The sequence below is a fragment of the Protopterus annectens genome, chromosome 14.part0, assembly GCF_019279795.1.
Source record: "Protopterus annectens isolate FY-2018-M chromosome 14.part0, PAN1.0, whole genome shotgun sequence".
Lineage (NCBI taxonomy): Eukaryota > Metazoa > Chordata > Ceratodontiformes > Protopteridae > Protopterus > Protopterus annectens.
Window position 1 is genome coordinate 10,838,115 of NC_056748.1, and position 17,665 is coordinate 10,855,779.

Below are 17,665 nucleotides of genomic sequence, written 5' to 3' on the forward strand. Positions count from 1 at the left end.
TACTCAGTGTATCCATTTATATTCCAAGTGCACATCCCCCTCCAGTGTCAGTGGAGAGGATTCAGGCTCCTTGATTACTGGCCCAGCATGGGGACATCACATAGTTGATGGCAGTGGTGGGACCATCACGTGTCACATATTTGATGGCAGTGGTGGGACCATCACGTGTCACATATTTAATGGCAGTGGTGGGACCATTACGTGTCACATACTGGTTGGCAGTGGTGGGACCACTGCTTGTCACATTAAGAACCTGCAACATTTATGTTTTTGTATAAGCCATGATGTTTTATAAATATGGTATTAATGCTGTCTTTCATGGGACAAATATATGAGAGCAGAATCTACTGTCAAAAAATCATGACATATGGCAGTGTAAAGCCTGCCAGCCCAGCTGGCTGGAATTTTGTAAATAATTCTGTCATGTCTGAATAGTAATATGATTTGTATGCTTGTCTTACAAATGTAACAAAACTATATGTTATGTGTATATTAAACTACATGGTCAGAAGTGTGTGTTGAACTGTATGTTCTGTACTGAGCTTCAAGAATGTAAACACAGTGTACCCTGATGGAAAAGAGCAGAAATGTGTATAAACTATATGCCTATGCAAATGTATGTTTTGATGGTAAGGGCTGGAACATACAGAGTTAACTTGCAAAAACTCAAGAAAATAAGTGGAAACTGTTTATGATTCTGTTATCTCTGTTTCAGCTCAGAGTAGACACAATGTCTACAGTTGTAGGATTTCCTATTGTCTGGAAACAGAGATAATTACACGTTTCAAAGGTCAAAGTGTGCAACTGTTTTATGAATTCCAGTTCCAGGCAAGCTTCTGAAAGAAGTATTTTTGACACAGAGGTGACAAATAATGATGTAATCTGAGATAACCCAGCAGAAATGTTTGTTAGCAACTTAAGAACTATCTCAGGGAGTGAGTCTGTGCAGTTTGTATTTGTCTTTGGACCTAGAAACACTCACCCAGCACTTCTGCCTGCTGCTCTGTAAGTATGATTTAGATTATAGTGATTTCTCTTAGAAATATATAGGAACTTAGTAAGATTAGTTTAGATGTTTCCTGTATTTATGTCCTGCAATGTTGTTTTAAAATATTTCCTGTGATTCTGAACTCTGTTGTCACTGTGTTGAGTTATTCAGTATTGCCTTGTGCTTCTATTATTTATTATTAAATATATTTAAACCTTTTAATTGTGGCTGGTTTGTTTAGAGATATTTAAGCTCTTAGGGCACTTCAATATGTATTCGATGACACTGTACAGGCCACTCAAATAGCCATAAAGTCTTGGACGCACTTACCATTTAGATAATAGCAACATTGCACAGTAGAATTGGTCACCCTTTAGGAAGGCCCTTATAGTAGCTGATTAGAGTGGTTGGTGGATATTGGTAATACCTTATAGTCTGGGCAGAAAGGGGCATAGCTAGTAAACCTGTGCCAGCCTTCCCCAAGAGTGTCTGTGTTTTTGTATATACAGTGGATATAAAAAGTTTACACACCCCTGTTAAAATGCCAGGTATTTGTGATAACAAAAGAGACCACAATAAATAATTTCAAAACCTTTTCCACCTTTAATGTGACATACAACCTGTACAATTCAATTGAAAAACAAATAAATCTGTTTGGGGAAAAAAAAATAAAAAACTTACAATACACTGGTTGCATAAGTGTGCACACCCTTAAATTAGAAGTTATGTACTCACCATAACGTTCCATCTGAGTAGGTGTATTCATTTGTCTGCAACCTGTGGGTTATGGATCCGATATCGGATCCGAACCGGCATGGTTTTCCAGCTATGGATCCAAGCTCTCAGCTCCTCCCCTCACCCATAATGCCCTGCTCTACCCTCATGACCTCAGATCGAGTTTGCCAACAGCAACAACACCCTGAAAAGGGTAACAGATAATATGCAGGAAACTGAAAGGCCAGGGGGATAGGAGGGCGGGATGGTTGCAGACAAATGAATACACCTACTCAGATGGAACGTTATGGTGAGTACATAACTTCTAAATCTGAAGTAGGAGATTCATTTGTCTGCAACCTGTGGGACAGAGTCCCCAGCTACCTGAATCTTGGGCGGCCATCATGGAAGGATATTCCGGAGCACCGCAGAGCCAAATGTTGCTCTACCCCTAGATGCAAGATCCAACTTATAGTGGGAGATAAAAGTATGAGATGAAGCCCACGTGGCTGCAGCACAAATATCATCTAGAGGAATCCTAGCCTTGAAGGCTGCCGAGGTAGATACTGACCGGGTTGAATGGGCATGAACACCCTCCGGTGCGGGCCTTCCTGAAGCTTGATAAGCCAATAAGATGCACTGTGAAATCCAGCGTGACAGAGAAACTTTAGAAATTGGCTTGCCCAAATTAAATTTTGCAAAGGAAATAAACAACTGGTCGGATTGCCTATGACCAGCCGTCCTGTTTAGATAAAATCTAAGTTGCCTGTGGACATCTAATGAGTGAAGCTTATATTCACCTTTGTTCTCATATTTAGGAAAGAAAACAGGGAGGTTAATGGACTGATTAATGTTTGCTTCAGAAGCAACTTTAGGAAGGAAGGACGGGTTGGTCCTGAGGTAGACACGGTCCGGATGAAATACCAAGTAAGGAGGTTTAGCTGATAAAGCTTGAAGCTCAGAAACTCTCTTGGCCGATGTAATGGCTACCAAAAAGGCTGTCTTGTAAGACAAGAATTTGAGATCCACCGTAGCCGCTGGTTCGAAAGGGGGGGCGGTCAAGGCCTGGAGAACCAAAGAGAGGTCCCAAGGAGGAACCGCTTGTTTTACAGGGGCCTGAGAAGAAAAGTACCTTTAAGGAAAATTTTACACAACTTGGCTGACATAAGAGGATTAGAGTCATGGCCAATGTGATAATGAGAAATTGCCACCAGTTGTACTTTGACTGTGAAACTGCTGGCACCATCATTAAAAAGAGTGGTTAGAAAGTCAAGCACTAAGGGGAGAGGAACCGTGAAGGGATTCAGGCCTTGCCGCTCCGCCCACAAAGAAAACCGTTTCCACTTGCTGCGGTAGACCTTCCTAGTGGACGGTTTATGAGCTGCCACCAGAATTGCCTTAACAGGTGACGAAATACCGGGAGTCCTGATCAAGAGTGGAACTGGAGCAGCCAAGCGGTCAGCTTCAGGTTGTCCAGATTTGGAGGAGGTATGCAGGATGGATGGGATATCAGATCCGGAATGGGATCTAGAATCCAAGGAGGATTCACTGAGTGAGACCTTAGGAAGGGGAACCAGATCTGTCGAGGCCAAAACGGAGCAATGAGAATCATTCTGCAACCCACCCGAGAGGCTTTCTGAAGAACTTGGAGCATCAGAGGCAAGGCTGGATAAGCATACAGAAGACCGGGTGGCCAAGCATGCACCAGAGCGTCTCTTGGGGAACCTCCGGGGGGAGGTATCAGAGCGAAAAAACTGTCGCACTTGGTGTTTGAGGGAGAGGCAAAAAGATCGCATGAAGGAGTTCCCCACCGTGCGAATATGCGTTCCGCTACTTGACAATTGAGAGACCACTCGTAAGGGGTCAGAATGGTGCGACTGAGCTTGTCCGCCAGGATGTTGGACCGACCCGGAATATGCGTTGCTATTAGAAAGCGGTTGGTGGAGATTGCCCATTCCCAAACTCTCATGGCTTCTCGACAAAGAGGGTAAGACCTTGTTCCCCCTTGCTTGTTGATGTACCAGACCACAGACATGTTGTCCGATTGAATCGCAATTGTTCCCAAGGGAAGAAAGTCCTGAAGTGCTAGCAACGCTAAGAGCACTGCTCTCATCTCTAGAACGTTGATATGCAGTAAGGTCTCTGAATCGCTCCACCTGCCTTGGACGGTCCGGCCCATAAAATGCCCCCCCCACCCGAGGCGGGAGGCGTCCGTGGTCACCATGGCGAGAGGGGGAGAAGCACAAAAGGGGCGGCCCCCGTGGAGATCTGGGGAGTGAAGCCACCACAAGAGGGACCGCTTGCAAGCCTTGCTGATCGCAATGGGATGATGCATAGGGAGAGCAAGGTATGACCACTGTACTAAGAGAGTCCACTGTAGGATGCGCATATTGAGCCTGGCAAGAGGGAGAAGTGCTATAGCAGACGCCATGGACCCTAGAGCCCTCAGGACCAACTCCGCCGGAACAGAACTCGAGTGGAGAATGGCCCGCACCTGGAGCTGCAGATTTTGAACTCTGTCCACAGTGAGGAAGGCTCGTAAACTCCTTGTGTCTAGCCTGGCCCCTATAAAATCTAACAGCTGTGTGGGCGCCAGGTTTGATTTCTTTGTATTTATCGTAATGCCCAGAAAAGGAGCAAGATGGAGAAAGGAGTCTCGCGCCAATAATAGTAGATGCCTTGTTGGGGCGGTAAGAAGCCAGTCGTCCAGGTAGGGAAAGACCTGCACCCCCTGAAGCCTCAGGTGGGCCGCTACCACTGCTAATACTTTGGTGAACACCCTGGGGGCTGTGGTGAGACCAAAGGGAAGGACCCGGAACTGGTAGTGACTGGCTCCCAGCCGGAAGCGGAGGAACCTCCTGGAGCGCCTGTCCATCAGGATGTGGTAGTACGCATCTTTGAGGTCTATCGAGCACATCCAGTGATTTTCTCCCAGAAGGGGGAGAATAGATTGCAGAGTGACCATTCAGAATTTTTCTTTGGGGACTGCCAGATTCAAGAGAGAAAGGTCTAGAATTGGTCTTAGTTACCCCGTCTTCTTTGGCACTAAAAAGAACCTGGAGTAGAACCCTGATCCGATCTGGTCTGGGGGGACGGGCTGGATGGCTCTTTTCTTTAGCAGATGGCCAATTTCTGCCAAAGCGGCCTCCCGTTGACCGGGTGGAACGTCTGGGAGGGACTTCAACTATGGAAAGTGAAGAAAAGGGATGCGATATCCTCTGGATATGATTTGGAGAACCCAGCGGTCTGATGTTATGGACTCCCATGCCGCTAGGTGCCCCGAACGTCCCCGACTGCCTCCAGAGTGGAGCAGTCGGGCAACCCTCAGGGTTGCTGCGCCCGTTCAGAGAAAGGTTCCCTGGACCCAAAGTTTCTGGGAGCCCCTCTGCCTCTAGGGCGCGTCCTCCCTGTCCTCCTCTGCCACGGAAGGACTGGTTGTCCGGAGCAGGCTGGGACTGCTGCGACTTCCGGAACCACATCTTCTTCTGACCCTTTTGGTTCCTAGAGTAGGGCCTCTGGGGTGCAGAGAAGCGGATTCCGACGGCAGACAGCGTCTTCCCGTCCTTCTCGCTCTGGGTCAAGCGTTTACGACGGTTTTGCCAAAGAGAGCAGAACCATCAAAGGGGCGTCGCAAATGGCGCTTTGAAGGGCTCAGAAAAATCGCAGTGACTGAGCCAGGCCTGACGCCTAGTGACTAGGCCTGCCCCTGCGGCTCTAGCGGCGCCTTCCGTGGCGTGGGAGAGTAGCCGCATAGAGGTATTAGTAACTGACCTAAGAGTGGCCATGCGGGTGGAGTGCAGCACCCTGTCCTCCTCCGACATGGACTCTGGGGGAGATGCAGCGTATTCTTTAATGAGATCTCGCTGCATCCTAATGACGTGTGCCAAGTAGTTCAGCGCCCTTACCGAGAAGGTCGCTGAACTAAACATCCGCTTCCCCAAGCGGTCCATCATCCGAGACTCCTTGCTCGGGATGGACTGAGGGACTCTCCTGAGCAAGTTCCCTCTTGGTGGCCGCCGTCAACATGGCATCTACCGGAGGCCCCTTACTCCAATGGGCACGGTCGGACGGTGGGCTAAGGATCCTATCGGGCCTCTTAGGAATTGGCTCCACGGTGTCCGGTTCCTTCCACGCCCTGGTGGTAATGAGGTCCACCAGGGGTCGGCAGGAGGGGACACCCAAGAGGTAGACAGGCCCGCTTCAAATGCCTCCAAGAACACGGACTCGTCCGAGGAAGACTTCGGGGCAGACCACCTCCCCCTTATACGGAGCATTTCCATGATGTCTCCAAATGAGACATCCTCGGGGGGTGACCGTGGGGAGCCTTCCCCTTCCTCCAAGTCCGTGTCTTCCGTGAGAGACTCGGGGGAGTCAATGTGCCTCCTTTTGCACGTATGCTTGCGAGGGACATCCTCTGGGGGCTGTCAGAGGACTCCTCGCAAGCAGCAACTTGTTCCATTGGAGCAACTTGGGGCACAGAAGCGGGCTGTCCCAAGGGCCGGATGGTGGAAGCCTGGCCCAGTGCAGAGGGAGCGCGGGACAGAGCCGAAACAAGTGCCGGGGGTCCGGAGACCCTCAACAGGGCCCTCTCCACTACATCAAAGCGCCGAAGGGAGCCGACCTCGACCAAAGGATCCGACAATCGGCTCCCTCGGATCCGAAGAGTGGATCGGAGCGCGGCGCTTCGGATCCGAAGGACAGTGCGCTCCGACACAGACGGCGCCGAAGGAGCACTGATCCCCGGATCCGAGGCTCGGATCCAGGCTCGAGAGGTCGGATCCGATGCACTCGAGGGCAGGGTCGGATCCGGTACAAAGTACTATCGGCGCCGACCCACCCTGGCTCGGCTGCTCGGCTCCAGCTGCTCGAACCCGGATAGCGGGTCAAGAAGGAGCAATCGGTTTGAAAAGGGTGTTGAGCTCCCCAGAGGGGAGGCAAGGGCACTCCCCTCTGCATCTGGGCCTGGATGGACCTTCTCATCATCCGTCCAGATCAGCATCGAAGCTATCGTGGATCTCGGCGAGGCTACCGAGGTAGGCCTGGAGTGCCTCCTCGATAGCCTCGACGGAGATCGGGTCTCCTCCTCCTCAGGTCCCGGTGAAAAACACACTGGAGACCGGAGCCGAGAAGGAGGAGACCGAGCCGACAATGGAGCCGACAACGGAGCCGGGGGAGAAGCCTGCTTGGCTGGCGGGGCCGAAACAGAGGTCTCGGCCCGCCGCTTATGGTGCTTCTCCCTCCGGTCCTTTTAGCATCCCTCTCCTCCGAACCAGAAACGGGAGGTTGAGTCCCAGGAGGAGGAGGGGGTGCCGCAGAGGGAATAACCGTAGGCACAGTTACTCCGGAAGGAGCGGAGGTCGGAGCCGAGTCCGGCGCTAAAAGGCCCACCAAAACAAGCTTGGACCTCCGCTCCTTCAATGCCCTGGGGTTGAACCCTGCACAAATGGAACATCCAGATGTGAGGTGTTCAACCCCCAGGCATCTAACACACCGAGTGTGGCCATCAGCTGGGGAAAGCTTATGGCCACACTCGGAGCATTTAGAAAATATAGACTTAGGTTGGTCTGCCATCCTAGTCTAACAAAGCAGTTACCAAACTAAAGTAACTAAAACAACCAACACACACAGGCCCAACACACACACTCTACTCCAACAGCGAGGGGAGGGATAAAACTTTTAGATTAACTCTAAAAAGGAAAAATATCAAAGGGGAAACCTACACTTTCACACAAAAAATCAATAAAAACTTCAAAATTCTGATTTTAAACAGTAAAACTACCACTTAGCTTGAGAGCTTGAGAAACAAATCCAGTCACCATGCGCGGCAAACGAGATCTGAGGTCATGAGGGTAGAGCAGGGCATTATGGGTGAGGGGAGGAGCTGAGAGCTTGGATCCATAGCTGGAAAACTATGCCGGTTCGGATCCGATATCGGATCCATAACCCACAGGTTGCAGACAAATGAATCTCCTACTTCAGATCTAATACTTTGCTGAAGCACCTTTTGATTTAATTACAGCATTCAGTCTTCTTCGGTACACACCTGCCATCAATTAAAGAGATGCTGATTAACCCCAAATAAAGTTCAGCTGTCCGGGTAGGATTTTCCTGACAGTTACTCAGTTGCTTGCTACAGCAAAAGCCATGGTTTGCAGAGAGCTTACAAAGCATCAAAGGGATCTCATTGCTGAAAGTTATCAGTCTGGAGAAGGGTACAAAAAAATTTCCGCAGCATTGGATATACCGTGGAACAAAGTGAAGACAGTCATCAAAAAGTGGAGAAAATATGGGACAACAGTGATGTTGCAAAGAACTGGACATCCCTCCAAAATTCGTGAAAAGACAAGAGGAAAACAGGTCAGGGAGGCTGCCAAGATACCTACAGCAACACTGAAGGAGCTGCAGGAATTTCTGGCAAGTACTGGTTGTGTACTACATGTGACAACAATCTCCTGTATTGTCCATATGTCTGGACTATGGGGTATGGTTGCAAGATGGAAACCTTTTCTTACACAGAAAAACATCCAGTCCCAGCTAAAATTTGCAAAACAATACATCAAGTCTCCCAAAAGCATGTGGGAAAATGTGTTATGGTCTGATGAGACCAAGGCTGAACTTTTTGGTCAGAATTCCAAAAGGTACGTTTGGCACAAAAACAACACTGCATCACCAAAAGAACACCATCCCCACAGTGAAGCATGGTGGTGGCAGTATCATGCTTTGGGGTTGCTTTTCTTCAACTGGAACTGGGACTTTAGTCAAGCTGGAGGGAATTATGAACAGTTCCAAACAGAGTAACTTTTGGCCCAAAATCTTCAGGCATCTGCTAGAAAGATGAAGAGGAATTTCACCTTTCAACACGACAATGACCCTAAGCATACATCCAAATCAACAAAAGAATGGCTTCTTCAGACGAAAATTAAAGTTTTGGAATGGCCCAGCCACAGCCCAGACCTATATCCAATAGGAAATCTGTGGGGTGACCTGAAGAGGGCTGTGCACAAGAGATGCCCTCACAGTTTAACAGATTTGGAGCACTTTTGCAAAGAAGAGTGGGCAAATATTGCCAAGTCAAGATGTGCCATGCTGATGGACTCCTACCCAAGAAGACTGAATGCTGTAATTAAATCAAAAGGTGCTTCAACAAAGTATTAATTTAAGTGTGTGCACACACAAGAAAGTATTAGTTTAAGGGTGTGAACACTTATGCAACCAGCATATTGTACATTTTTTATTTTTTATATTTTCCCCTAACAGATTTGTTTGTTTTTCAATTGAATTGTACAGGTTATAGGTCACATTAAAGGTGGGAAAAGTTTTGAAATGATTTATTGTGGTCCCTTTTTATATCTCAAAAATCTGGCATTTTAACAGGGGTGTGTAAACTTTTTATATCCAAAGTATATCAGATCTCAAAAGTGTGTGTGTGTGTGTGTGTGTGTGTGTGTGTGTGTGTGTGTGTGTGTGTGTGTGTGTGTGTGTGTGTCAGTCAGCTACATGGGCAGGGACAAGAAGTACTGGTTGGACAGAGAAGGTGCTAGAGGTTTTGGCTTGACCACTCAGCTGAGATCTTAACCCTATAGCTGTGCCAGTGGGAAGTTTTATTGGGGATCTGGAGAGAGAGAGGGAGAAACCAGCCATAGACTGACTGTGATCTCTATGTGCTCTTAAGGGAAATTGTACTTTAGTGTGTGTATACTTGCCATCCTCCCAATTTGCACATCCCTAAATGATGATAGTGGTGAGGACTGAGGTTACTTGATTACTGGGCCAGTGCAAGGGGGGGGGGGTCACATATTAATTGTTTTGCAGTGGTGGGATATCCACATCACATAATAAGTGGTTGACAGTTGTGAGCTAGCCACATCACATATTAATTGGCTTGTAGTGGTGTGGATATTGAATTCCTGTATCCTGTGATCACTGAAGGTGTTTTTGTACTCAAATCAGCCACTCAGTGAACATTCAGATTTCCTATCACAATTATTTCTTTTGTTAGCTTAGTTAGTCAGGGAGAGCAGGCAAGCATGTCAGCAGAGGAGTATGGCAAGCTGAAAAGGAGCCAGTTGGCTGAGATGTGCCAGGCTAAAGGACTGGTGCATGGAAACCTGACTAAAGCAGATATGATTGCAGCTTTGATCACAGCTGTATCAGTGAATAGCAACCAGGAGGATCACCAGACTGGCCGTGGAGATGTATAACACTCAGAGAATGGACAGCTCACCTTTCTGTAGAGGACTTAAAAATCCATCTGGAGTTGGAGGCCAAGATTTGGAAACAGAAGCAGCAGAGAGACTGAGTTGTGTAGAAACTGAGGAAAATGAGAAACTGCTACACCTGGAAGCTGAGGAGAAGGAGAGGCAGAGGCAACATGAAAAGGAGAAGCTGACTCTTTGGAGTCATGGAAGTAATGGGGAAGGGAGTAACTGAACCCCAGAAGCAACATAGGTCAGTAAATTACTTCCACAATTTAGAGAGGGGGATAATTTTGACCGTTTCATTCATATGTTTAAGAGAGCATATAAACAGTATGATCTTGACCAAGGGCTCTGGGTACAGTTCCAGACCCCCTTACTCCATGGTAAAGCTGTAACTGTAATGTCCAAACTGTCTGATAATGACTGTTTAAATTATAATGTTGTAAAGAATTGCTTGGTAAAAGTTTTTAAGTTAACACCTGAAGCCTATATAAAAAAAGTTTTGTGAACATAGACGCAAGGCAGATGAAAGTGGGTGTGAATATGTTGCTGAACTAAGCACTTATTTTCATAGGTGGGTGAGTGGATGTCAGGTCACCACTGGCAGACCTTTTGGTGAGGGAACAAGCCCTTAGTCCTTTGCCTGAGGACACGAGAATCTGGTTAGCTGATAGGCAATGTACTACTGCAGATGAGTTGGGGAAGAAGGGAGACCTATACCTACCAAGCAGGGCATTCCTGCACAGGAAAGAGACACCCAGTGCTGCTAATGGGTCTAAGGGAACCCATGGTGGGCAGCCCAGACTGCCCCAACAGAATCTGCTAGTAGCAGGGGAAGCCACTAGTCCAGGTACATGTCCAGGACCTAGGGTTAAATGTTTTAAATGCAACCAGTGAGGCCTGTAGCATATAGATGTCCACGGAGGGAAGGTGGGAGAGTTACTAACTGGGAATGACAAAATGCCAACAGTAGGTTGTCTTGAGACAACATGAGTACCAAACTACCACCCTGCAGATGTTCTGATAGGGAATAATTTTGATAATGCAGTACGTACCATGTGTTCATGCAGTTACACGCAATCAGGCATGGAGACAAGCATGTGGGTCTGGTAGTCTGGGGGAGATCCAGACAGATTTGTACACATACAGCCAGGACTGTTGAGGTGGTTACTTCAGGGAGGGAACTACCCTGTAGCAGTGAGACTGAAGGTGAGCCACGTCTGCTTGTGGGTACTGATGTTCCCTTGGACAGAGTGACTGCAGGGGCAGAAGTGAGTAGCAGTACCCAGGCTGACAGCGAGGTACCACTGTCAGAGGATACCAGACTTCCTGTGGAAGGGGGGTTGAGAAGGGTTACAAAAAGAGTAGAGACAGACTCAGCTGTCAGACCCTACATTACAAGGTCTGAGAGAGGTAGCTAGTGAGGCACCTGATTCTCAAGGAAAAGGGGGATTCTGTATACTGGGACAAAGGGTAACTGTACAGACAGTGGACCCCTGAGGGAGGGCTAGAGTGTGAGAGAGTACAGCAGTTGGTAGTGCCCAGAGCCTACCATCTGGCACTTCTAACCATAGCCCAAAATATTCCCTTTGCAGGTCATATGGGCATAAAACATACCAAGTGACATATTATGCAAAACTTTTATTGGCCTGGAATTTCCAGAGATGCAACAGAGTACTGCAGGACCTTGTGAGCAGTGCCAAAAGGTAGGCAAGGCAGGAGACAAGGTGCAAGCTCCTTTGATGCCTTTGCCTGTGATTGAGGAGCCATTTCAGAGGGTAGCTAGAGATATTGTGGAGCTTCTGAGTACCCCAAGTTCCACATGGAAAAAGTATATCCTAGTGGTAGTAGATTATGCTACCAGATATCCTGAAGCAGTGGCCCTGTCCTCCATTGAGGCAGAAAGGCTGGCAAATGCTTTGTTAGAGATTTTCAGTAGGGTAGGTTTCCTAAACAAATACTGACTGACAGAGGTGCCAAATTCATGTCAGACCTGCTGGTTTGTCTGTGAAAGTACTGTGGGGTGAAGCACCTAAAAGACCACCCCCTACCATCCCCAGACTAATGGTTTTGTTGAGAGGTTAAACTCTACATTCAAGACCATGCTACGGGCATTTGGAGACCAGTTTAAGAGGGACTGGGACAAATATCTGTCCCATCTGTTTGCTTAAAGAGAGGTTCCCCAGGAATCCACAAGTTTTTCACCCTCTGAGTTGTATGGGCATAGGGTGAGGGGACCTCTAGATTTAATTTGAGATGAGTGGGAAGGAGAGTGTGAATCCCACAAGGAGTCTGTTGTGGCATATGTCCTAAACCTCAGCACAAGGCTCAGGGGAACTCATGGGCTTGACCCAGGAGAACCTGGCAGAAGCACAACAGCAGAAAATGTCTGGTATGACAGGAATGACTAAGCTAGAGAGTATGCTGTAGGGCAGCAGGTAATGGTTCTCATTCGTGTCAGACACAACAAGCTGCAGGCAGCTTGGGAGGGACCCTACAAGATGGCAAGGAAGGTCAGTGATATTAACTACATGGTAGAACTGCTAGGTAGGAGGTTGTGGCATAAATTGTACCATTTTAACATGATGACGCGTTACCATGACAGGGAGGCCCTTGTGCTGAGTATTTGCAATGGATTGCAGGTGGAGTCTGAGGGGGATCTGGTGACTGATCTCCTCAGTGAGGGTCGGACTGACACCCCCGTGGAAGGGGTAGCAATGTCCCAGCAGCTATCGCCTACCCAGGTTCGAGAAATCCGAGCAGTGTTATAGGAGTTTGGGGACATGTTGGTGCAGCACCATGTGGATACAGGACCCCAAAGGCCTATGAAGCAGAACCCTTATAGGGGGTGCCTGAGAGAGTCAAACAGACTATGAGGGAGGAGATACAGAAAATGTTGGAACTAAGGGTAATTCAGGAGTCCAGCAGTCTCTGGGCCTCCCCAGTGGTGCTGGTACCAAAGAAGGATGGCAGCACCAGGTTCTGTGTGGACTACAGGAAATTAAATAGTCACAGAATCAGATGCTTACCCCCATGCCTAGTACAGATGAAGCCCTAGAGCAGCTGGGTGGGGCCAAGTATCTTACCACAACTAATCTGATCAAGGGGTACTGGCAGGTGCCCTTGACTCCCAGTACTAGAGAAAGGTCAGCCTTTGTGACTCCTTTTGGCTTGTATGAGTTCACAAAGATTCCACTTGGGATAAAAAATTCCCCAGCAACTTTCCAGAGGCTGGCAGATCATATCCTAGCAGGAGCAGGAGATTCTGCTTTTGCTTAACTAGATGACATTGCCATCTAGAACCATTCCTTCCGCATATCAGGAATGTGCTGGGCAGACTATAGAGGGCAGGGCTGACCATTAAGCCCGGCAAATGTCAGGTGGGCATGGCAAAGGTCTCCTACCTGGAACATAGAGTGGGGAGTGGTAAGATCAGGCCAGACCCAGCCAAAGTTGAAGCCATTCAGGCATGTCCTGCATTTGTTACCAAAAAGCAGGTTAGGGCATTTTTAAGGACAGCAGGGTACTACAGAAAGTTTGTCCCCAATTATAGTACCATAGCTGCCCCTCACAGACCTGACAACAAAAAACAGGTCAGATAAGTTAGTGTGGACCACAGCATGTGAGCAGGCATTCCAGTCGCTTAAAGGAGCTTTGGGAGGACTGCCTGTGTTAGCCAGTCCAGATTACAGAAAATAATCTGTTGTGCAGGTAGATGCTTCAAACAATGGGGTGGGGACTGTACTTAGCCAGATTTCTTCAGAGGAAGAAGAGCACCCAGTGGTTTATCTCAGTCATAGAATCCAACCCAGGGAGGAATGTTATGCAGCTGTAGAAAAGGAAGGTCTAGCCACAGTGTGGGCACTGCAGAAACTTCAGCCTTATATGTATGGAAGGAAATTCACTGTAGTTACAGACCACAATCCCTTAACATGGTTACATCAAGCCATCCAGCAAAATGCCAAGTTACTATGGTGGAGCCTAGGGTTGCAAGCATATACTATGACAGTGCAGCACTGCATCGGGGTTAGCAATGCCAACGCAGATGGGCTCTCAAGACAGGGAATGGGGTAAGATATTTCCAGATAGGCTCAACCCTCAAGCAACATTTCTTAAGGGTCACTTGAAAAACTAGCTGAGTTTTCAGGGGAGGGAGAATTGTGAAGGCTGCCAGCCCAGCTAGCTGGAATTCTGTAAATAATTCTCTGTCATTTGTGAATAGAAATGATTGGTATGCTTGTCTTACACATGTAAGAAAACTATGTGTTATGTGTATATTAAACTACAAGTGCAGAAGTGTGTGTTGAACTGTATGTTCTGTACTGAGCTTCAAGAATGCAGCCACAGTGTACACTGATGGAAAAGAGCAGAATGTGTATAAACTATATGCCAATGCCCTGTCTGTTGTAGGAGAACTAAAGCCTGAAACAGGATATTAAAAAAACTACAGATCTTGGTGAGAAGAAACTGTACAAGTCTGCAAGCGGTTCTCTAAAAAGGTACTCTGTTATTACTGATCACATGTAAAAACATGTGCCGGAGGTGGAAAACAGCAAAATGTAGAATACATTGCCACAGGTGATTTATCTAGAAATGCTGAGGGCACCAAGGGGCCAGCATAACCTAAATTAAGCTTATACCCTGGAAGTGTCTCTATAGGTAAAGGCTAGTATGATAAGCAACCCTAAGGGAGTCAGACAAGAAAGGCCTGGAATTTTACATCACAGATCTTCAAAGGTTAAACATGGTTGTAAAGTGCTGAAACTACTCCAATGCCTGCTTCTACAGTCTGTGTCAGTAACTGTGCAAATATCTGCAGACATTGTTGTAAGACTGGCTGACCTAAGAAGGTTGGCTACAGAATAGTGGATCAGCTCTTTGTCCTCGCTGAGATACTGGATGGTCACGGGAGCTTGCTAATGGGATTTAAGGAGTGCTTATGATTGAAACATTTAACAGAACGCTATCAAGAGATTAAAGAATGTGCATTAATGCTATAAAGCAATTTGTTGTAAGCAAGAGGGAAACAAATGCAATGTAATAAAAATGCCCTCACTTTACAGACATTTTACTATTTATAACCAATCTTTTGGAATAAGAATGGTCTAGTGATGTAATACACAAAATAAATTATAATTGCAATGTATTTATAAATATTTATCAGACTACTGTTAGTGTAAAAATAAAAAATACTTTATGTATCACAGGCATGTTTAAGGCCATAATTTTGATTTGATACTGCCATGTGACTTTGTCTTACAACAAGAAGCTCAGAGCTTCATGACCACCAGAAAAGGCTTGTGCTAGTCAAGGTGCCAGGAAGCTTTACTTTTGTAAATAAAGTTAAGTTTTATAAGAGAGTCATGCTGACAAATAAGTTAACAACTGTATACACTGGAAATAAGAAACAACTGAGATGAACATCTCCAAAATAGGACATCATAGCTCTCCCCTGGAAAAAGACTGGATTGTTCACCTCCAGGGATGCAGCCACCTCAGATGAAGTCTAAGTACCTTGGGGGTCTAATTCATGAATATAGGTAGAGTGGATAGGAAACTGATCAGTAAACAGCTACAGTGCTGCATTACTGCTGGCATTATAACAGACTATGAGAGCTGAGATTTAGGATGAAGCTCTCACTTTACAAGCCATTGTGTGACCCCATCCTCACTGATGATTCAGAGCTTTCAGTAATGATCAAAAGAATACGACAGTGGAAACAGGTAGCAGAAATGAATTCCCTTTACAGGGCACTATACAAAGACTAGGAAAGATGTGTGTCATCTTGAATGAACTGCAGGGGTTTTCCTCAGACAGCAGTAGGACCTCCATCTTCAAGTATATACAAGCTTTACTCCTGATGTAAATTTTCAAGGAAACCAGACAATCAGAAACAACACACTAAGAAGAGGTCCTGGGGCACGTCCAGTACAGGTTTGAGGGGTTACACCTCTCAGTTTGCCTGGAAATTTCTGGGAATTCCCTACAATGAGCTGGAAATAGGGAAGTTTGATCTACCCTAATTAGCCAGCTACCACCATGACCCTCACCTCAAATGGTTTAGAAAATGATGTACACTGCAATAGTGAATGCCATCAGCTCTCCAAGCAGCAGCAGATCTGTTGTGAATATAAGAAATAGATGCTCTTACAGAATATGCATTAACAAGCTATGAAATGAATACAGAAGAACTGTTTCTCAGGAACCACTAAGCTCTCTTGTTGTCACAGTTGGCAGTATTAGGAAAGTAGAGGTATAAAAGGTGTGGGTTCAAATCGTAGGCAAGAAAGTCATGCACACCATATTGTTTACTTATCTCAAATGACCAGCACAGCTGCATGTAGCATTCCTTCAAGGGACATAAAACGTGAGTATAAAAGAATAGCCAAATAAACATGCCTAAACCATTGAAGACTGTACAGCAAAGTGGTACAACAGATGCAATACACCATAGCTTAAACACTTCAAATGCATGATTAATCATGGTTTAGTAACAGCTGTAAAATACATTTACCAAGGCAAACTTGCACATTTTTGTTAACATGAGCACTACAAATTAAACCAGTCGCGAAAGATGCATCAGAAACACGTTACTTTCATTAGTGCTGCAACCCTTGTACTCAGATTGTATTTTTTCAAATGTCAGAGGCCATTTTTTTCTGCAATCCACAGACTGCCTTTCTGTTCAGTTCACAGAGAAGGCTATAGCTTCACCTTGTGAAGTTTTACAAAACCACATGAAGAAATATATAAAGGAAGCATGACAACATTTTCTGAGACACTCTGTCTCCACTGAGAGCAGCGGCCAACTGTTATCTTGTCTATGTCTTTGCCACTCATTATATCAAAAAGCACATACCCTTTCATGAAGATAAAAAACAGTTATCTCAAGTCATGCCATGTTACACATCATTCATAGGTACAGCTGAAAACTACATTCAAGATAACAAACTGGTTAAATCAGTAGTGAAGACAAGTTTAAACTTCTGCACAAAAGACGCTGGCCCTACCTACATACATTACAATTACACCACAATGTACAATACTTAAGAATGCTTAAAAGATGCTGGAACAAAAGCACTGAATTCAGTGACTGCAGGGAACTGTACAAAGACCAGGAAAGCTGTGTGTCATCCTGAATGAACTGCAAAGGCATTCTTCACAAAGCAGTATGACCTTCACCTCCAAGCATCTGCAAGCTTTCTTTTTGATGTCAGTTTCCAAGGAAACCAGGCAAACAGATAAGCTCAGCTTTTAACACATCATACTTTGGAAACTATTACAGAAAATTTTAAGGAACATTCTTAAAATAGGAAAAAACAGGTTTACTGTAGATTACCATTCACAGAGCATTTCATATTAATTTTAATCCTGGGTTTAATTTCTCCTCGTCTTTTGGGTTTCTAATACCATGAGGGAAATGGACCCCACTCTGAAGTCACAGTATTAATTGAAGTTTGTGAAATTAGTACTGTTTCAATCTTTGATGTTAGCCAAAAGTGCTCTTTGCAGCACCCACAACATGCTCAGAACCGACTCCTTTTACAATTCGTACACAGTTACATGCATCAGTAGCACATCTAAGTAAAACTGTAAATTCTTTTTTTTACAATACCTTTACATGTTTGACCGGAAAGGATATGGTTATGTAGCAGTAAACACTTAATAAACATTCACTTAAAACTACCTATACAATAAAACATCATCAAACAGAAAATTAAACGGATAACTGAAAAGACAACTAGCTGTTAAGTGAAGGTAAGC

General features: G+C 45.9%; 1 protein-coding gene across 5 annotated transcripts in view; it reads right to left on the reverse strand.

Moving 5' to 3' along the window:
- ADD3 (adducin 3) overlaps positions 1–17,665 on the reverse strand; it is a 3,087,715-nt gene that overhangs the window by 1,822,546 nt on the left and 1,247,504 nt on the right. The gene's annotated exons all lie outside the window — the stretch shown is intronic.